Source organism: Zalophus californianus, chromosome 9 (assembly GCF_009762305.2).
Source record: "Zalophus californianus isolate mZalCal1 chromosome 9, mZalCal1.pri.v2, whole genome shotgun sequence".
NCBI classification, from domain to species: domain Eukaryota; kingdom Metazoa; phylum Chordata; class Mammalia; order Carnivora; family Otariidae; genus Zalophus; species Zalophus californianus.
Window position 1 is genome coordinate 18798335 of NC_045603.1, and position 9741 is coordinate 18808075.

Here is a 9741-nt window from a genome sequence, read left to right on the forward strand (position 1 = left end):
TAAACCTTGTGATGCCACAAAAAGAGATCAGCCTGTCAAACATTTTTGGCATGTTACATCCAGTCAACATACCTTGCAAATTTTGGACTTCAGGTTATGATAGATAAAAATCACTTTCTGATCGAAATCCTTGCAGTAAGATGAGCACATTTTTTTAATATCCATGTTCTAACTGACAGACAGTATGTCTCCAAATTATTTTTATGTTTTCTTCTTTTTTTTAAAGATTTTATTTATTTATTTATTTGAGAGAGAGAATGAGATAGAGAGAGAGAGCATGAGAGGGTGGAGGGTCCGAGGGAGAAGCAGACTCACTGCTGAGCAGGGAGCCTGATGTGGGACTCGATCCCGGGACTCCAGCATCATGACCTGAGCCGAAGGCAGTCGCTTAACCAACTGAACCACCCAGGTGCCTTTATGTTTTCTTCTTAAGATACAGTTTTTTTTCCATCATATCTCTTATCATTGTTACCGTCACCATAGCTTCCAAAAATTGAGCACCTACTATGTGACAGACATGAACTGATGACTATGATCTTTGCTCATTCAAATCTGTTCAGCTGCTTTTACTAATTCCATGAATACGTAAAGTAGCATGATGGTTGTGCAGCCCTATGCAGTGTTGTAGCCACAGCCCCTTGCAAAGGTTGTGTATTTTTACAAAATATTGTGAAACACTTCTGCGGTTGTTCTGTTTCAGATACTGAACAATTTTCTCTGTGGCGCTTACTTCACATAGCACTTTCAAACAATCTCTGTCTCATAGATACATTTTTAGCTCTGCGGATGAAGGAATAAAAAAATATCTATCCCTTGAGTAGATAAACCTATCTAACTGGTACAATCTCCCTTTTGAGAGAATTCTCTCTCTTTTCCAAACTATAGAAGGTTAAGCACATAGCCCTTGGTCCTTTTTAGGGTGAGAGATGACTGGCGTTGGGTTTGAAAGGAAGTGCCCAGATATGGCCAAGAACTCAGACTTTGAAGTGATTTTGTCATTATTAAAATAAGAAAAACAAAGAAATATAAATTCCTTATAGTTTTCTTTTTAAAATAGTTTCTTTAGTATCCATAGTAGATTAGCTCTGACCTTCACAAGCTCAATTTTGTTACAAATGCTTTATATGAATTATCTCATTTAATCCTTCTAAGGGTCCTATGAGATGAGTTTTGCTATAATCTCTATTTTATACACAAAAAAATTGAGACAGGGAAAAGCTCACCAATTTGCCGAAGATTAAGGAAGCTAGAGGGCCACTGAACCAGTGTTCAAGCTTCTTTTTAGAGTTTATATCCTTGACAAGAGTACATGCTTCCATTGGTTCCCATTGTGAGACCATTGAAGGCTGAAGTTTAAATTTATTTGGCATCTTTGGTCTGTTGCAGATGGAAATTTCCTTAAATAAGTCTCTCATAATGCCAGAGCTACTCTGGCAACATTAGCCAAGCATCCCGAGTAGGGTGCCATGAAGAAGGCTGTTCTCACGAGACTTGCCATCTTCTATTCTCCAACCCCTGCAGAAACAGCCCTTCACTGCCTGGCCACCTCTAATCATTTACAACAGGATACATTGGGGTTTGTTTTGTTCTTGTCTTGCAATCCCACAGCGTGTCGCAGAGGAAGTAATATAGAACTGTTATTAAGAGCAGCTTTTGTGTCCCTGGCTGCATGGGTGGGGAATGGAGAGCTTTGCAGCACATTTCTTTGGGGGACTTTAAAAAGGGTAATTGAATTGTTTAAATCAAATTTGGGGCCCCCTGTCACAAATCATTACCTTGTCTTTCCTCTATCTATCTCCTTGTTTTTCAAATTAATGGCACATACCACACACTGACCTCCATTAGCTTAATTTGGTTGAGACATTTTCCAGCCCGTATCATCAAAATGAGAGAGAAAATTATGTTGGCCAGGGAACCATCTGTGGAGTGCAAAATGTTAAAGAAGTAGGCATTTTTCGGCATTTTCTCATTTTTCAGTTTTGAAACGATTATATACAACTCTAGATACTTATGGTTACTAACTGAACACATTTCTTAGATTGCTGACTTGGATTTGGTAAGTAAGACTGGTGTTTCTATTGTCAAGGATGAAATTCAAAATATTCTTATCCTCAAATCCTAATGCATGAGCTACATTAAAAAAATGATTAAGGCCTTGACTTCTTAATTGAACTTTTCTCTTAACTAAGAGTGCTGTGTATAGCTAGGGCTATGTTCTCTCTAGCATTCACAAGACGTTCTGTGAAATAAAGCCATTTCCATGCACACCTGTTCAACACACTCCATTTTTAACACATTGATGTTAACCAGCACCGATTCCTTCCTTCTGTGAACTAAGCAGTTTTTGTAACTCCCCTGTTGGGTTCATTATCATCAATATACATCTGAGCTTAAGAAATATGATCTACACATGGAAAGGTCACTATATAATTCAATTTAGCTGCATGTTTTGAATATGTTCCAAGAATTATGCCATGCCCATATGACATGGCAAGGGGAAGAAAGTATACTCTTTACTAGAACACAGATAGGATGATCATGTAGTTATCAAAACCTAATGTATTCAAAAATCCCTTCATAGACTCCTTGTAGACATGGGAGAAAGCCTGGTGAAGTACATTGTGAAAGGGACATAAGATTGTTGATGACTCTGGTCCTTAGCACACAGTTTGGGAGCCACAGCACTAGACAATTTTATCATAGCCAAGTGGTTGTTTTTACTAGACTTCTTGAAAATTATGGAAAGTGCTAAGAGATGCTATTATAACTTTCAGAGAACCTCAAGTCAGGAACCACTAGACCAGTGGATCTGTGGAGACCTCTCTTTTAAGTCTAATATGGTACCATTCATTTACTCTATATTTATTGAGCAGCTACCATATATTAGAAGCTCATTTAAAATCTAAGGATACACCATTGAACAAAACATAAAAACATACCTTCATGGGACTTACATTCTAGTGGAGGATGTAGATAATAAAATAAAATAAGTGAATTTCGTTATATGTTGGAAGGTGATAAACAGTGGGGGGAATCAGAAGTCCCTGGGCAACTACAATCTTAAACAGGGCTGTTGGGAACAGATCTTGTGAGAAAGTGACATCCCAGCAGAGACTCAAAGGAAATGAGATGTCAGTCCTGTACAAATCTGGGAGGGGGTGTTCCAGACAGAGGGAGAGTCGGGCACAGACTTGAAGGCACAAGAGTATCTGGGATGCTGAAGAACCAGCAAGGACACCAGTGTGACTGGATCAGAGCCATCAAGAAATTGAGTGGTAAGAAAAGAGGTCACAGATGAGGCAGGACTAGAGGCAGAACAGGTAACACCTGGCAGACCACTATAAAAACACTGTTTTTTTCTGAACGAAAAGGGATGCCACTGAATTCCGAGAGGAGGTGTGACATGATCTGACTTACATTTTAACAGGATCACTTCAGCTGCTGTATTGAAATAAAATGTAGGAAAGAAAACATCCAAATGGCCAACAGACACATGAAAAAGTGCTCAACATCGCTTGGCATCAGGGAAATCCAAATCAAAACCTCAATGAGATACCACCTCACACCAATCAGAATGGCTAAAATTAACAAGTCAGGAAATGACAGATGTTGGCAGGGATGCGGAGAAAGGGGAACCCTCCTACACTGTTGGTGGGAATGCAAGCTGGTGCAACTACTCTGGAAAATAGCATGGAAGCTCCTCAAAAAAGTGAAAATAGAGCTACTGTATGATCCAGCAATTGCACTACTGGGTATTTACCCCAAAGATACAAATGGAGGGATCTGAAGGGGTATGTGCACCCCGATGTTTATAGCACCAATGTCCACAATAGCCAAACTATGGAAAGAGCCAAGATGTCCATCGACAGATGAATGGATAAAGAAGGTGTGGTATATATATACAATGGAATATTATGCAGCCATCAAAAAAACGAAATATTGCCATTTGCAACGACATGGATGGAACTAGAGGGTATTATGTTAAGTGAAATAAGTCAATCAGAGAAAGACATGTATCATATGATCTCACTGATATGAGGAATTCTTAATCTCAGGAAACAAACCGAGGGTTGCTGGAGTGGTGGGGGTGGGAAGGATGGGGTGACTGGGTGATAGACATTGGGGAGGGTATGTGCTATGGTGAGCACTGTGAATTGTGTAAGACTGATGAACCACAGACCTGTACCTCTGAACCAAATAATACATTATATGTTAAAAAAAAAAAAAAGAGAGAGAGAGAGAAGATAATAGGAAGAGAAAAATGAAGGGGGGGAAATCGGAGGGGAAGACTAACCATGAGAGACGATGGACTCTGAGAAACAAACTGAGGGTTCTAGAGGGGAGGGGGCTGGGGGGATGGGTTAGCCTGGTGATGGGTATTAAAGAGGGAACGTTCTGCGTGGAGCACTGGGTGTTATGCACAAACAATGAATCATGGGACACTACATCAAAAACTAATGATGTAATGTATGGTGATTAACATAACAATAAAAAATAAAAAAATAAAAAATAAAGAGGGCACATATTGAATGGAGCACTGGGTGTTATAGGCAAACAATGAATCATGGAACACTACATCAAAAACTAGTGATGTAATGTATGGTGATTAACATAACATAATAAAATAAAATTAAAAAAAAGAAATAAACTGTAGGGACAAGGGGCCAATTAAGAGGCTCTTATAGTAATCTAGGTGGTGGTGATTATAATATGATATAACATCTAACATATTACATGTATTATACATTATATATATAAAATATGCTTATGTAAATATAATATATAAGTATACTTATATAATTATATGTTAGATGTTATATATTAATATACCATATATCGTATATGTTATATCATATATATCATATTTCATATATGTTATATATCATATATATGTGGTAACATAGTTGATGGCAGCTTAAACCAAAGTAGTAGTAGAAGTGGTAAGAATGGCTGGGATTCTGGATATATTCTGAAAGGATGTTCTGATGGATTCTGGGATGTGAAACAGTAGAGTCAAAAAGAATCCAAGATTTGGGGCATGAGGCAAAAATAAAATGCTAAAATTAAAAAAAAAATTTCTAAACATTGATGCGAATCAGTTTGTAAAATCATAAAATTTACTGTTTAATTTTGAGTGTTTCTACTTTTTTTCACCTTTTGTCCTGAATATTAAGCAATTTTACCAAGAAACTACTTCAGAACACATTAACAACACTTCAGTGCAGCCAGATGCATAACACAAACCACAGATATTTTTTCTCTAACAAGTATGTATCTTGAATTGGATACAGCAGGCAAGGTTTTGGGCTCTCTGGAGATGAACATAATTTGCTCCTGCCCTCAAGAGATGTACAATCGAGAGGTAAATAAAATATGTACATATGGAATATTTATTTATTTATTTATTTATATTTTAACTTTTTATTGTTATGTTAATCACCATACATTACATCATTAGTTTTTGATGTAGTGTTCCGTGATTCATTGTTTATGCATAACACCCAGCGCTTCACGCAGAACGTGCCCTCTTTAATACCCATCACCTGGCTAACCCATCCCCCCAGCCCCCTCCCCTCTAGAACCCTCAGTTTGTTTCTCAGAGTCCATCGTCTCTCATGGTTCATCTCCCCCTCTGATTTCCCCCCCTTCATTCTTCCCCTCCTGCTATCTTCTTCTTCTTTTTATTTTTTCTTAACATATATTGCATGATTTGTTTCAGAGGTACAGATCTGTGATTCAACAGTCTTACACAATTCACAGCACTCACCATAGCACATACCCTCCCCAGTGTCTACCACCCAGCCACCCCCTGCCTCCAACCCCCCACCACTCCAGCAACCCTCAGTTGCTGAGGGTTATACATGAAGCATAAGTAAAACGGTAATGAAGACCTCATATAAGTTAGTGGCAAGCAAAGTAGAAATAAGGTCACAGATTTAAGAGATTGCACTGGGCTGTTTCTCCCACCACTGCCTTGACTAAGAGAAAGACCTGAGCTTTTCCTCTCGCACCACCATGCTCTCTCTAAAATGCAGAACAGAGCCCTTTCTCTACCTCAAGGGATAGCTGGAGGAAGAGGTTTACAAAGTCAGTGACAGGAGGCTGCCCATGCCTGGTAAGTTGGTAAGTCACAGTGAGTCATTTAGGATTTCGATGTCCTATGTCCCAAGTCATTTCTGCTGGTTACTCTCCAGAGATGAGCACCAGATGCCACTGTGAAGGACCACTAATGGAACTGCCCAGCATGGCCATGTACACTGTGCACTGAGATGAGCCTCCATTGGGAGCACTGGCCCAGCTCCCCATGGCTCACGGTATTGGCTAAGGATGACATCCACAGGAGTGGAGGTTGTGCAAGCCCTGATGTCCTTGTCCTAGAGCCCACAGGCTTCTGTCCTTATTTACCCCTCTGGTCGTCTCATTTTTCCCTTCAACCCAAGATATTCTTACCTAGCTGATGTGGATAAGGAAGCTGGAATTTACCACAAACGTCTCCAAATTCAGTGTGTAAACACTGAATTTTCTTGGAGTCTTGGCTTTGAACTTGAAGACCCAAGATTGTTTTCTTCTGTGATACCCTTTACTACCCAGTGAATGGCGGTCTTTGTGAGACAAAATGTATGTGTGGAAGCATGGGTATGGGAGGGGGCAGAGTGAAACACTGTCTAGTTTAGCAGAATTTCCTGCTGTAAGATGCGATAAGGTTTGAATATTGATGGCCAATTGGTGACCAATTAGTGGAGGAGGATGCTACAGAAATGGGAGCAGGTATAACAACTAACTCAGAAGTGGTCAAGCTGAGCTGGGGACTCCTGAGACATCCTTGAGGGAAGAGGAGACCAGCTGTTGGGAATGAATGATTGCAAAGGTCTCTGCTTGAGGTTGAAATTTGGGGATTTTTAGAGGAGATTACAAGGAATCAAAGGAGAAAACAAATTGCTAAGAAGGAAAGTGTGGAAAGAAAAGAGAAGGGAAGTAGGAGGAGAGCCAGGGTGGTGACACATCACAAAGGTGTCAGGCTGAGTGGATCTGGACAGAGAGGAAAGAGTTGTTCATGCTAGAACAAAGTCAGGGGGCTTAAGGGCTATGAACAGGATTTGGCCACTCAGACAACTTGGTAATAATCTTGGCTGCATAGTAAATCAATTATTTCAATATGTAATTATCCCATAATACAACCTTCTTCAAATATTGTGGCAAGAAAGGCTTGAGAATGATTCAGTTGGTACTTCAGGATATTCAGTCAATACTGGCTGGATGGGGACAAGGTCGATCGCAGTGGGTGTTGGGAAGGCACGAGAATACATTGCACCGAAGTCATTCAATAAATAAATAGCATGTTGAGAAAGAATGTCTCAGATAAGTTGTGAATTGCTGTAAAAAAATGCATTCTTTTGTTGTTACAGTAATAGAAGCAGCAGCTCAGTATAATTAAGATTTCGGTTAACAGATTTAGTTGTGAGTATTTTCATGTTGTAATATCAAAGTGACTGGAAACCCAAGGTACTCTCAGCTAGGATAGTGTCACAAAATCCTAAATTTGAATTTGTTTGTCTTCCTGAAACTTAACAAAACAATGTGTAAAAGGAATCTGAGATTCTTTCTATTATTAGCTTCCTGCATCTTCAAAGTCCTTCAACGGGGAAGTTCTACCAAAAGGCAGATGATAAGAAAACTGTGCTTCCTGCTCTCCTTTCGGATGGCTTGGACTTGGGGCTTATAAGTAATGGAAATTCCTGCAGTCCAGTAGCTATTGTAAGAAACCAAAATCCTTCATGATGCCGCCATCCGCCCAAGAAATGCTAGGAATCAGAGGAAGCGATCCTCTAACCAAAGAAAGCAAACCAAACCAAAAAAAATCTGCTTTTCTTGGTACATTGACTCTTCTCTCCTGTGCTCTGAGAAGTTACCGTCATAGCATCTGTCACAAGTCCTATCGGTGACATCCAACCCCTCAGTGCTCTCTCCCACCAATCTTTTATATTCTGGAATTTGGCAAACCACCAGATAAAATACTTTTAAAGACACTTTTCCTCCCAGTAACGGCAGAATTTAGTCTTGGAAAAGAAAACAACGTTGTGCATTCAATGATATGGTTCATTTGGAGGAAAAAGTGATTTCAAATGAAACATGTTATTGTTCTGTGGGGTTTAAAAGGCAAAAGGTAGATGACAGCCCAAAATATCTTTTAAATAAAGGACAACAGACCTCTAGGCTTGGCAAATGATGCATGAGTAATAAGAATCTATGCCTTGATCACAGTACTTATAACTGACAATCGAATAATCCCATTTTACAAATTAATTATAGATTTGCATTATCTTTTACTGACATTAGAATTTTTATTTGGATGAGAGTTTACATTTCTTCTCTTTCTTTCTCCTATTTCCATCCCAAACCAAAGAGAGGACAGCTCCCCTATCATATTGCCAGACCAGACACAAAAACAGAAAATGAGAAGATATAATGGACTCTAAGAGTGTTCTGTGACCCCAAAGAGATGTTTGTTCTTGTATCTTTTTTATTTAAAACGGGGGGAAAAACTTCACAGAGAAGTAAACCTGAGACACTGATTCAAGAGCCAGACAGTTCAATGAACAGGATAATCGGGGTAGTTTTTGACAGGTGCGGCTGCCTGCCTATAGCTGGCATATAATCATTACCATTTTAATAAGGCTCTAATAGGGGGGCTGATCATTCAATGGGGTGTGAGGATCCTAATTCAGCTCCCAATCCCACATGAATGTGCTAGAATTTGCAAGCTTTGTTTTCCTCTTTTGTACCTCTGAATGCCAATAATTACTGGCTATAGATTCAAAAATTCTTAGAACTGGAAGCTAAATTAGCTCTCCTAATACTGCACAAGAATGTCAATACTCATAAAAAAGGAAGCAAGTGGTTTTTTTGTATTCTTTTTTTTTATTACACTTGTAGGCATTGTGAGGACCGGCAGTTGAAGTGGGCTGGCTTACTGCATGAATAATGACATTACTGTCTCTCACAGGAAGCACCCTCCCCTTTCAGGAACAAAAGTTATCCATTGGTCCCAGTGAAATAAGTCTTCCAAAAATCATACATTGCTTTTTAGCTTTCTGCCTTGCTAGTTGTGAAAGACTTCTCTCTGGTCTTGTTTAGAGACAGAATTTAGAAATATTCTATAACTCCTAGTTGAAATGTAGATATCTCCCCCCACCCCAAACCTTTAATATTCCCAAAGCCTGTTTTCAAACCACTTGGGTCATAGGTGAAATTGTAATAATAATTATTATGATATTGGATAGCATTTAGATAGCACAACATGCTGGACACTGTGCTTGATGCTTTTTTGTGTGGATTATTACATCCTTCAACACCTCTATAAGGTACATATTGTTTCCTTAGTCCCATTTACAAAGAATGACACTTAAAGTAATTAAATAATTTACCCAAAGCCATACATCCAGTAAGTGATGGAGGAAGGATTCGAACTGCCTATATTATAACACAAGTTCAGTCTGTGTTTCTTATAGGTGGCATTCATATTGTCTGAAGATCCCCAAGGCTTGTGCACTTAACTGAGTGCCTCCCCCACATCCCACCTTATGTCACAAGGTGCTACAGCTATTCGCTTCCCCAGTGTCAGCAGAAACGTTCCGCTGTGGAGCTAAGCCATCGGGCTGATGCCAGGAACACTTGAATTCCCCTCTTTCACACATCAGACCCCACTCTCTCCAAACAAGCCATGGAAAATGAAAATTTCAG